Source organism: Apium graveolens, chromosome 9, assembly GCF_009905375.1.
Source record: "Apium graveolens cultivar Ventura chromosome 9, ASM990537v1, whole genome shotgun sequence".
NCBI lineage: Eukaryota > Viridiplantae > Streptophyta > Magnoliopsida > Apiales > Apiaceae > Apium > Apium graveolens.
Window position 1 is genome coordinate 18,815,043 of NC_133655.1, and position 13,339 is coordinate 18,828,381.

Genomic DNA, 13,339 nt, shown 5'->3' on the forward strand with positions numbered 1-13,339 from the left:
AGTTATGAACCTATATATTTTAAAACCTAATTTAATGGTGCTAATTGTTTTAAAAATTATTTACCTATATTTTAATGCCTAATAAACATAAATAGTTGTTTTAATACAAATATATTCGGGTATACTAAAGGCATTAATTTTTTTAAGAAAAAAATAAAATAAAACAAAATAATATTTATTTAAAACAACCGTGTATCGCACGGATTCTAGGCTAGTATATTATAATAAAAGAAACATTAAAAGTTTGTAGTCGGTCGGTACTTACTGAAATTACTTGATTGTCCTTTTTAATTAATGTAATATTAATATTATATTAATTTTATAAAAGTCGACTTTTAGTTATTCAATTAGTTTACAATTATTAATGGACTCTAATATCAATCCTCGCTAAATTGAACTACAATTCTAAATCTATCACACTTGTAAAACAAAACTAATTCTCCAATGGCTAAGTTAAAATAATTAGGAGACCTAAAATCCAACACATACAATACAAACTCGATAAATGAATGTTCGATAAATGAATAATCTCAATAAATGAATAATTTGTTTCAATCATGAATTGGCCAAATGGGCTTAATGAACAATCACGCTAAAAGCGTTAATCAATAAAAAAAATAAGTGTCTATAAACCGTATTTAAATATGAATGAATAATGACAAAAGTTCGAATAATATATTTATATAAACATGTGAATACATTTTATCTCATAAAAAGTTTTCATTTGATTGATCATTATTAGTTTATGATTGTAATATTAAAATAAGATATGGAATTTATAGCTGATAATTATGAGTTACTTAGTAAATATCTTTCCTTAGTAATATTCTTTAATGCTTCTTGTTCTTTTCTAGCACACTCTTGTGCCTCATAGTATATTATCCCCTCCTTATTTTACCTTTAGAGTGATCTTATAATGTACTAAGGTATTTTCCTGACCCGGTGGTTTCCTTCATCAGTTAAGATAACCATCAAAAGATATGCAGTCTCCGGAGGTGGCCGTGTAATTGAGAGAGTAGATGTATCTGTTGATGGTGGCAAAAGTTTGGGGGAAGCATCTAGATTCCAAAAATCAGGTTCATCTTACATTGCTGACGATGATTCTAAAAGTGAACAAGTAGGCATGGGTTTTCTTTGAGACAGCTGAAATACCCTGGAGCCCAGAGATAGTTGCAAAAGTAGTATGTTTTTCATTCCTTCTATTTAGTTAGTGTTAAGGAAGTGGTATCGAATTTTGTTTGTCAAATTACTTTTTTTGTAACCACTAAATTACTTTCATTCCCTCTGTTTTATCTTTATTTTATTTGTATCATGTATCCATATTACTTTCAGGTGGATTCAGCTGCAAATGTGCAACCAGAAAAAGTGGAAGACGTGTGGAACCTAAGAGGAATATTAAACACTTCATGGCATCGAGTGCATGTCCAGATTGGGCACTCAAATATGGAGCATCATTTTGATAGAGCAGAGGAATCATACCTGTTGGCTGTTGCACTCCTGTGCATGTTCAGATTGGGCACTCAAATATGCAGCTTCATTTTTATAGAGCAGAGGAAGCGTATGTGTTGGCTGTTGCGCTCCTTGCTGTTTACATTACCTTGACTGTTGAATAATAAATTTACGGTTGTGAGTGGGTATTTACCAATGTTAGCCTTCTAAAATACATTAAAATTAATACTCGACCATAATTATGTTAAAGGCCTCGGTTACCGACTTGATTACAAGACGACTACATTTACGGTGCCAGTAAACAAATTTCGGTATACAAATATAAGGCTATTAGTAAAATAAAATATTTCTATGCATATCTGTATTTATTGATTTATCACTACAAGAATATAAGGCTAAATACAACTGAATAAATTCAACCGGTCTAAATTCGACTGAATTCGGTCGAATTTATGGCCAACCTATATGTTTGACCGGGCACGGCTAAATACGACCGCCAGCGGTGGAATTTAGTAATAAATTCGACCGGTATTTTTGTGCGGTCGAACTTAGCCTTGCCAAAAAATGGAGGGAATTTTTTCGCCAACTAAAATATTTTATGCTCCTAAATTCAAATGCTAGCAGTCGAATTTAGCCTTACCAAATGGAGGGATATTTTCCCGCTTTTTTTGTTTGATTTTATTGAAATGGAAAAAAACAACCAAATGCAAAAAAACAAAAATCGGTTGAAATAATTAAATTGATTATAAGTGGTTGTATTTAGTAAACCAAAAAAAAAAATAAAAAAAAACATTTTTAAAATCAAAACACAAATTGAGGATTAAATACTAGTTAACTATACTAGTCAAACTGAAACTTGACTATTAAAATGACAAACCAAATAAAAATAATTTGATATGAAATTTCAGTTATATAACTATCTATATATTGACATCCATACGGTTGGATCGTTGAAAAATAATTTTTAAAAAAATCAAACCACCAATTAAGGCTTAAACACTAGTTAGTCGTAATAGTCAAACTCAAGTTTGACTGTTAAAATGGCAAAGCAAATAAAATTATTTTGATATGAAATTTTGGTTATATCACTAATATATATATACATATATATATATATATATATATATATTGACATCCATATGGTTTGATCGTATAAATTTGTTTGTAAAAAAATCGAAACACCAATTTAGGCATAAACACTAATTAGCTGTAATAGTCAAACTAAAACTTGACTGTTAAAATGGAAAACCGAATAAAAATATTTTGATATGAAATTTTGGTTATATTGTTAATATATGTATCTATTGACATCCATACAGTTGGATCGTTGAAAAATATTTTTAAAAAAATTGAAACACCAATTCAGGATTAAACACTAGTTAGCTGTACTAGTCAAACTGAAGCTTGACTGTTAAAATGGCAAATCAAATAAAATAATTTCGGTATAAAAATTTGGGTATATCACTAATATATAAATCTATTGACATCCATACGGTCGGATCTTTGAAAAATATTTTAAAAAAAATTGAACCACCAATTGAGGCTTAAAAACTAGTTAATTGTACTAGTCAAACAGCAGCTTGACTGTTAAAATGGCAAACCAAATAAAATTATTTTAATATGAAATTTTGGTTATATCACTAATATATATATATATATATATCTATTGACATCCATATGGCTGGATCGTTGAAAAATATTTTTAAAAAAATCCAAACACAAATTTAGGATTAAACACTAATTAGATGTACTATTCAAATTGAACCTTGACTATTAAAATGGCAAACGAAATAAAATTATTTCGGTATGAAATTTTGGGTATTTCACTAATATGACATCCATACGGGCGGATTGTTGAAAAATATTTTTGTAAAATCGAACCACCAATTTAGGCTTAAATACTAGTTACTTGTACTAGTAAAACTGAAGCTTGACTGTTAAAATGACAAACCAAATACAATTATTTTAATATGAAATTTTGGTTATATTGCTAATATATATATCTATTGAAATCAATATGGTTGGATCATTGAAATTTGTTTGTAAAAAATTGAAACACCAATTTAGGATTAAACACTAATTAGTTGTACTAGTCAAACTGAACCTTGACTATTAAAATGGCAAACGAAATAAAATTATTTTGATATTAAATTTTGGTTATATCGTTAATATATGTATCTATTGACATCCATACGGTCGAATCGTTGAAAAATATTTTTTAAAATATCGAAACACCAATTCAGGATTAAACGCTAGTTAGCTCACTGCGCCATATATTGGATTCTGCAACCCCATGAAACCGTTACTAAAGGCCAAAAAAGCGTTGCTAAAGGTCAAAAAAAGGCTCTTGCGACTCTTTTTCGGGGTTGCAATATTAGGCGTTGCAATAGAGTTTTTTGCAACCCCGGGGACACCCTATTGCAACCCTTGGTTATCCATTATAGAAACACGTTATTGCAACACCAATGGGGTTGCAATAGGACTTGAAAAGTGGTACAACAGGTTTTAGGCTATCAGTAAAATATTTGTGGGCCCCACATTTGGGGTATTGATGCAACCCTTTTGTTACGTTTTTTATTGTTTTTGCAACGTTTTTAGTGTTTTTTACAACATTTTACACTGATTATTAGCAATGCTATAAAGACCTATTACAACGCTTTTAAAAAAAGTACAACGAACTGTTTGTAAATTGGCATGCCGATAAATAATACCATAGTCTTAAAACTAACACAATCAACCAATTCGTCAACCATAACATCAGTTATCACAAATAAACACAACTACCTTTACAATCACCATACTACCATCCCACATTACATGTTCATCTCATAAATTCCAAACAATATAATATAAACTGAATTTACAAAAATAAATAATCTTGAACTATCAATTCTAGTAGCAGGGTCATGCTCCTCATTCAATAGCTTCTTGTGAACAATAACATCTTTTGCTCTCTCAACATTCATGTCTAGTGCATACCTGCAATCAAAATTCATCACATTCTACTTAATACTATTACAACATAAACTAATTAAGGAAATGCTTAGTTTATAAAAGATTAAGAAATAGGTTTTACATAAGGGGCTAGTGCTTTCATAATCTTTCACTAGATTAATGCAATATTATATGGAGTGCATTATACAAAATCATGAGAAATCAACCCCAAATGAAATCAACACCTACACAAAGGTTATGAGAAGTATAAAGGAGAGTTCCACTGAAGATGTATTACTAAATCAGATAGATGAGATCAACAATCTGCCAATATATGCTACTGATCAATAGGACAGTGATATATCATAGCAAACCCAGCATTCAGCGCGACACAGGTGAGGTGATGCATGGGCTGCATAAGGATTGGAGTCACTGGACAAGATCTTTGACTCAACATCTGCAGAAGCTAGTATTAGCAGTTCTAAATTTTTGATCAATTTACAATACTAATCAGCTAAATTCAATATTGAAACTAAAACAAGAAGTCAACAAGTCATTGAATAAAGTCCTCCAGTGGGACTGTTCAGTGAACTGATGGAAATACTTAATAAAACATGTCCACCAGACTTGGCCTCATCAAGAAATTACAATCAGTTAACTGAATACTTTTATATTGCTCCAGGTAAAATCCAACACTTGCATATCAGTTTAAGCACAAATAATACCACATCAGTTAAGCACAGATAATACCACTTATATTTAGTTTTATATCTTTATGTATCTAATTTTGTTGTTAAGATTTTAGTACTTGTTAATTTGCATATGTTTGTTTATGCAGAAAAATAAACTTGGATTAACATTAATGTTTGTTTTAACACCATGTTTTGTACTTGACTCTTTTGGGTTTTCTATGGTGTAAAATTAAAGTTGTACGTAATAGATTATCAACCTTAGTTTTCTTGCTCTATTCTATCTCTGAAAGAGATTTTAGTGAACATAATTTTTAATATCTTTCTCTGGTCAGCAGCACTGGATTATGTTCTTACTTGCATACACTAACTGATCTTTCCTTTCAGCTTTCCTCTGATTCTTCCCTACATACAGCTTATTTGATCATGTTCACAACAGAAAGAAGCATATAAGTTTTTAGATTCATTGATTAGTCTGTAATGCATACAAAGATAAAAGTTGAAAGTGTGCTTACCAATGATTGCACCATTCAGAGCCTCCATGGCCTTCTTAGAATCTTCATGTAAATTGAATCCAATAAACCCAAATCCTTTTGATACTCCAGCACTGCCCTTCATGATGACCACACTGGAGATGTTCCCATATTCTGAAAACCTTTCGCGAAGGACATCCTCTGTAACATCTTCACTAAGATACTTCACATATAGATTTGTAAAATTTGATTCTTCACATGCATTTTCCCTCTCACTCTTCTTTATAAACTTGGACCATATTTATACATAGACCAAATATTTAGACTGGACAAGATTTTTACTCCACCAAGAAACTGTGACAAGCAGTTAAAATTATGAACAGCATAATTTTTTTTCAATGTACTCTTGATCTAAAAAAGTGTATATAATATGATGCTGACAAGTTAATTATGCAACATAAATATTATTCGTAAAATACCTTCAATATAACAATTGTCATGTCATAGTTGTTTATTAGAAACACATTCTGTAGCTTTGGCTTAGGGAACATTTTTGCAAGCTTGACAAGCAAGTCATCAACAGCCATTTGAAGTCTTTCAATGTTCAGTTCAAGCTAAAACATTAATAAGCATAACGCCAGATAGAAACATAAGTTCCATGCATAAGGTTACTGCTATGGCAAGATAGTAGTTACTCCCAAGCTTTCTTTTCACATATATGTTACCTGACCATCTCCATATTTCACATTAAGGTGAATCAGTGAAGCTGTGAATTCAACATAGCGTCTCATGCCATAATGTGGATGAACATCATATTCCCAAAATGACTTTACATTGGCATTTAGCAGGCTATTAATGTGCTTATCAAAAACCATCTTGAAGCGTGGCCACAAAGAAATATTAACCTGTTAAGTAAATGAAAAACACTAAACTGATTATGGTCCAAATCATACTTATATATAGGCAAATACCCTGCACTATTCATAAAATTTTATTTCATCGACTCTAAAATAAGGTTACTTTACGCTCCTGTAATTTACCTTCACATCTCATTATTTTGTCAAACCTACTAGCATTACACTACCAAATGTGTGTTATAAAGTTCATACTTCAGGTTCATAACCTACTAGCATTACACTACCAAATGTGTGTTATAAAGTTCATACTTCAGGTTCATGACCTACTAGCATTACACTACCAAATGTGTGTTATAAAGTTCATACTTCAGGTTCATGAACTTTCCCAATAGGATCTTTTGGTTAATCACATGATGAAACATTACTAAATAACATAAGAAACAGTGCAAAAATTCAGAAAGAGTAGGCCAGGGTGTGTGTTTAAGTGTGAGTATCCAAGCCCCTTTCTGGTTTTTGTCTAAAATTTCAAAGCACTTGGTTTTATCACTTCCCAATTTTCAAACCCCACCTCAACATTTCTTTATTTTAATTAATTATTTCTTTTTTCCGTTTTTAAATAATATTTTTAACATTTAATTATGAATAATAGATAAATTCAACTATATATATTGTAAATCAATTCACTAATGACTTGATAAGTTTTTAAACTTTCAATTACACTAATATTATTATTTTTGAAAAATAAATAAACTATGTATTTCAAATATAAATACACTAATTAATATTGTTTTCAATATTTCTTTATGAAAAATGAAGAAATTCAAAAATATAAAAATATTGTAAATAAATCCACTAGTGACTTGTTAAGTTTTATAAAGCGTTCAATTTATCATTATAATATTTTAAATCACTGCACTAATATTATTAACTTCTAATAATAAATAAAGTATATATTTCAATTATTATTTCATTTCTATGTAAAAAATTACTAATTAGTTAAATTCAAAAAAATCATCTTTAATTATATGTCATTTTGGTTACACATTTTGACTCTACGGCAACATCAAAAAGAGGGGTTGCTGTAGACATTGGTTTTGAAGGCTACTATTACACTTTTCTTTGTAACCCCAGTGTGAAGGGTTGCAGAATCCAATTTATGGCGTATTGGATGTACTAGTCAAACTGAAGCTTGACAGTTAAAATGACAAATCAAATAAAATTATTTATTTGGGTATGAAATTTTGGGTATATTACTAATATATATATATATATATTGACATCAATAAGGTCAGATCGTTGAAAATATTTTTAAAAAAATCGAACCACCAATCCGGATTTTTGAAGCTCGTCGGAAACTGGATATTTTCCCGCTTTTCTTATTTGAATTTACTGAAATGGAAAAAAACAACCAAATGCAAAAAAAAAATCGTTTGAAATAATTAAATTGATTAGAAGTGGTTGTATTTAGTAAACCAAAATTTGTTTTTTAAAAAAAACATTTTTAAAATCAAAACACAAATTGAGGATTAAATACTAGTTAACTCTATTAGTCAAACTGAAACTTGACTATTAAAATGGCAAACCAAATAAAAATAATTTAATATGAAATTTCAGTTATATAACTATATATATATTGACATCCATATGATTGGATCGTTGAAAAATATTTTTAAAAAAATCAAACCACCAATTCAGGCTTAAACACTAGTTAGTCGTACTAGTCAAACTCAAGTTTGACTGTTAAAATGGCACACCAAATAAAATTATTTTGATATGAAAATTTAGTTATATCACTAATATATTTATATCTATAACATCCATATGGTTCGATCGTAGAAATTTGTTTGTAAAAAAATCGACACACCAATTTAGGATTCAACACTAATTAGGTGTAATAGTCAAGCTAAAGCTTGACTGTTAAAATGGCAACCCGAATAAAAATATTTTGATATGAAATTTTGGTTATATTGTTAATATATGTATCTATTGACATTCATATGGTTGGATCGTTGAAAAATATTTTTAAAAAAATTGAAACACCAATTCAGGATTAAACGTTAGTTAGCTGTGCTAGTCAAACTGAAGCTTGACTGTTAAAATGACAAATCAAATAAAATAATTTCGGTATAAAAATTTGGGTATATCACTAATATATATATATATATATATATATATATTGACATCCATACGGTCGGATCTTTGAAAAATATTTTTTTAAAAATCGAACCACCAATTTAAGCTTAAAAACTAGTTAGTTGTACTAGTCAAACAAAAGCTTGACTGTTAAAATGCAAACCAAATAAAATTATTTTAATATGAAATTTTGGTTATATCACTAGTATATATATCTATTGACATCCATATGGTTGGATCGTTGAAAAATATTTTTAAAAAAATCCAAACACCAATTTAGGATTAAACACTAATTAGCTGTACTAGTCAAACTGAACCTTGACTATTAAAATGGGAAACAAAATAAAATTATTTCGATATGAAATTTTGGGTATTTCACTAATATATATATATATATATTGACATCCATACGGTCGGATCGTTAAAAAATATTTTTGAAAAATCGAACCACCAATTTAGGCTTAAATACTAGTTAGTTGTACTAGACAAACTGAAGGTTGACTGTTAAAATGGCAAACCAGATAAAATTATTTTAATATGAAATATTGGTTATATTACTAATATATATCTATTGAAATCCATATGGTTGGATCGTTGAAATTTGTTTATAAAAAAATTGAAACACCAATTTAGGATTAAACACTAATTAGTTGTATTAGTCAAACTGAACCTTGACTATTAAAATGGAAAACGGAATAAAATTATTTTGATATTAAATTTTGGTTATATCGTTAATATATGTATCTATTGACATCCATACGGTCGGATCGTTGAAAAATATTTTTAAAAAATTGAAACACCAATTCAGGATTAAACGCTAGTTAGCTGTACTAGTCAAACTGAAGCTTGACAGTTAAAATGGCAAATCATATAAAATTATTTGGGTATGAAATTTTGGGTATATCACTAATATATATATATATATATATTGACATCAATAAGGCCGGATCGTTGAAATAGTTTTTTAAAAAAATCGAACTACCAATTCAGACTTAAACACTAGTTAGTTGTACTAGTCAAATTGAAGCTTGACTGTTAAAATGGAAAAACAAGTAAAATTATTTTAATATGAAATTTTGGTTATATCACTAATATATATATATATATATATTGACATCCATACGATTGGATCGTTGAAAAGTATTTTTAAAAAATTCGAAACACCAGTTTAGGATTAAACACTAATTAATTGTAATAGTCAAACTGAACCTTGACTATTAAAATGGCGAACAAAATAAAATTATTTTGATATGAAATTTTGGTTATATCGTTAATATATGTATCTATTGACATCCATACGGTCGGATCGTTGAAATATATTTTTTAAAAATTAAAACACCAATTCAGGATTAAACACTAGTTAGTTGTACTAGTCAAACTGAAGCTTGACTGTAAAAATGGAAAATCAAATAAAAAAAATTCGGTGTGAAATTTTGGGTATGTCACTAATATATATATATCTATTGACATCCATACGGTCGGATCGTTGAAAAATATTTTATATATAATTATTATATTTATGTCTTAAAAATTATAGGATGTTTAGTTTTCTAGCATAATTATTATATTTATGTAATATTTTAGAGTATGCCCATGCATTGCACGGGTTACAAAGCTAATTTTTATAAATAATTCGGTTGGTAATTTATCGAAATTAGTGAAATATTACAACTGGTACAATAGTGATTTTTTTGTGAATTTTTTTAATTCCAATTTTCCAACATCACAATATACATCTGTAATGGGCCCTCAAAAAAACATAGACTAAGCCCATACGGCCATACCTGTGGTCCAAGCCCAAGGAACCTCGCTGCGGCCTGCAAGATTTAGGGTTTTAAGTAGGGTTTTATAAGTTATTTCTATCACACCCAAATTGAAAACACAAATTAGAACATAGAGATCCATCTTCTCGTATGTTCCTATCATCTCAATTCTCAAGGTTTTTATATGTTTTGATTTTTGTGAAGTCAAGTGAGGAAAATATAACTGCAACAATATGAATCCACACAATTCTTAGTATTTATGTCTCTAATGATTTCATCTAAAATATTATTGAATGTATTTTTTTATCCTGTTTTACTACTACATCAAGAGAGATGTGATGACTAACTATTTGGTCTGTTTCAGATTAACCGTGACTGGAAAACCTTACTCAAACTCTGATCTCTCTCTCTTAAAGTTTTAATTTGCTTATGTATTTGATTAGCTCTGTGATTAAAACTGCCTGAAGGCAATATACACTATTCTGATTATATATGAGCAGAGCATTATTTACAATGAGAGCTTATATTACTATTACTATTGCAGTTGCTTTGAATTTCTATGTAAATTTGATAAAGCTAATATTCTGATTATTACAAGGTACCAGTTTAGACATTCTCTTGATTCTATGCTTTAAGCCAATATACTAGTTAGCCTTGTTCTTAGAAAAATTCGGCTTGCTGAAATTTTTATCCGGATTTTTGAAGTTCGCCGGAATCTGGATATTTTCCAATTCTCGGCGAGATTTTTTTTTAAAAACCGGTGTTTGTTAATTCGTCTGGATGAGGTCGAATTTAATACCTTCTATTTGACAAGATATGGTCGAGTTTAATAATTGGGCCGACTTTTTAAAATATTTCAGAAATTTTAAATATTTGGGTGGGATTTTCAAATTTTAAGTGAGAAATCAATTTCGACGGGTGTCGGTCGTATTTGACCAGTCGTATTTATACGGTCGTATTTGACTTGTCATATTTATACGGTCTAGACTAAATACAACCGACTACTAAATATCACTCTCATATGTACTACCGGGACTAAAACCGGTCGTATTTAGCTAAATACCGTCGTTGGCAGTCGTATTTAGTTGAATACGACCGGTTTTGGACCAGTTATAGTATTCTTCCAAGTGAAAACAACTCAAAAATATGACCCAAATCTGAAAATGAAGGTACATCTCGCACCTATGGGCCGCTGTAACTATCCAAGAAGACACTCAAAACTGGAAAAATAAACAAACCCACCCAGTGAACTGCCGAGCTACAAGTCCTACGATATCTAGGTGTTACAAATGAATGTAACAGGGTGTTAATTTTTTTGTTAAGTGATTACACAGGCACGTATAGCAGGAGTCGAATGTATTAATTAGTTATGAATATTAGTTAGGAATATACATGGTGGATTTATCTTAGAGGGGCATATAAGAACACCTATTTTATTCAATAATCTCGCAAGTCCAAAGTAATTACTTTGTACTTAAACATTCAAAAAACAATACATGCTAATAACATTGTTACTAATTTTCAGAACATTTATGCATATATTTGTAGTGGTAGGTACAATATTACATCTTATATAGTAGGGGCCCAAAAAGTCAGGAGGTAAGGCACATATTAGCAGTACATATAGTCCATATCTTCTTCTTGGCCATCATCACTATTCTCATATATATAGTGTCATGCGATACAATGAACATGTGTTGTTGCCCAACAGCTGGAGTTAGGTAGCGATGATAAAACATGTGTCCACATTCCATTATGCAAATGTATATATTGAATCAAATTTCTTCAAGAAGATCAAATATATTTCCTCTTTGCCAACTTTTCTCAGGAAGGCCTAGGTGGTTCTCTTGCTCCGAAGGGAACTTAAAAACATTTCTGCAGTAGGAACTGGCAAGGACATGATTGAACCTACATGAATTATAACAATTGCATATTAATAAGGGAAAATTATTTACATTATTACATGAATCATGTTTAGAAGTATAAAGCATAATGATAAGCCAGGGGCTTCTTTCAACCAATATAAAGAACTAATTCCATAACTAAACTGACAAGGAATCATACCACATGATCAACATAACATTTGAACAGTACCCAAGTAGATGCAGTATTAATTATAATTGGTGAAAATATTCATATTTATTTATTAGTATTAACATGTTAAGAAATAAAGCGTGATGGGGAACTTACATCCCTCCTCAGATTCTTGGCTGACCGCTAGATAAATATGTAATGATGTATCAAGAACAATCCGTGCCTGTAAAAAAAGTAATACATGAGTTATGAAGTGAATGTACACACAAAATATAATACTATTTGTATCTTCATATATTATATCAATCACAATAATTTGGGTCATAAAAAACTATTAAATTTTCATGATGATTCATGATATCAATTATAGTGAAAATTAATTCGAACATCCTTAAACTATACGTTTTTTTTATAGGTCCTTTAACTATAAATATAAATTTATAAATAAATCAATTTTTGATGTTTTCCCATCGCATTCCTTCCGTTCAAATCGAATTAACGATGTTAATTTTTCAATGATGTGGCAAAACTTTTAAGAACATTCTTAAACATTTGAAGAATCCACTACGCCATAAGTGCACATAGGCAACCCCTACTATACAATTGCATAAGTCCTAAATGGTGTTGCATAAGGTAATAGGCAATACCAGGAAGGGGTTGCCAATGTGGATATGGCCGCAGAGCCTTAAGGCAACGAATTATGCAATACCAGAAATCGATGCATTATGCGTCTTTTGCAACAGTAATAGCGTACAATGACAACAACAGTTAGTGTTGCATAAAATGAAGCCACATCATCACTGTGTCCTACGTGGCAAGTGACATGTCATATTACCACGTTAGCAGTGGCCCTTACTTTGACACATCAGCAAGGGGACCCACATTTTCCACATCAGCAGTGGGCCCCACTTTTGCCACGTCAGGAGTGGGTCCCACAATATATAATGCAACACTGATTTTAGTCATTTGCAACACCATTTTTATTCATATGTAACACCATGTTTAGT

General features: G+C 30.0%; 2 non-coding genes across 2 annotated transcripts; both read left to right on the forward strand.

Annotated features, from left to right (window-relative positions):
• Nucleotides 1-10,499: 10,499 nt before the first annotated feature.
• Nucleotides 10,500-10,572, forward strand: LOC141688250 (small nucleolar RNA Z199). Its single transcript, XR_012561706.1, has one exon. It is a non-coding gene; the product is annotated as a small nucleolar RNA Z199 (small nucleolar RNA).
• A 167-nt stretch (nucleotides 10,573-10,739) lies between these two features.
• Nucleotides 10,740-10,820, forward strand: LOC141688255 (small nucleolar RNA U54). Its single transcript, XR_012561711.1, has one exon. It is a non-coding gene; the product is annotated as a small nucleolar RNA U54 (small nucleolar RNA).
• Nucleotides 10,821-13,339: the final 2,519 nt, after the last annotated feature.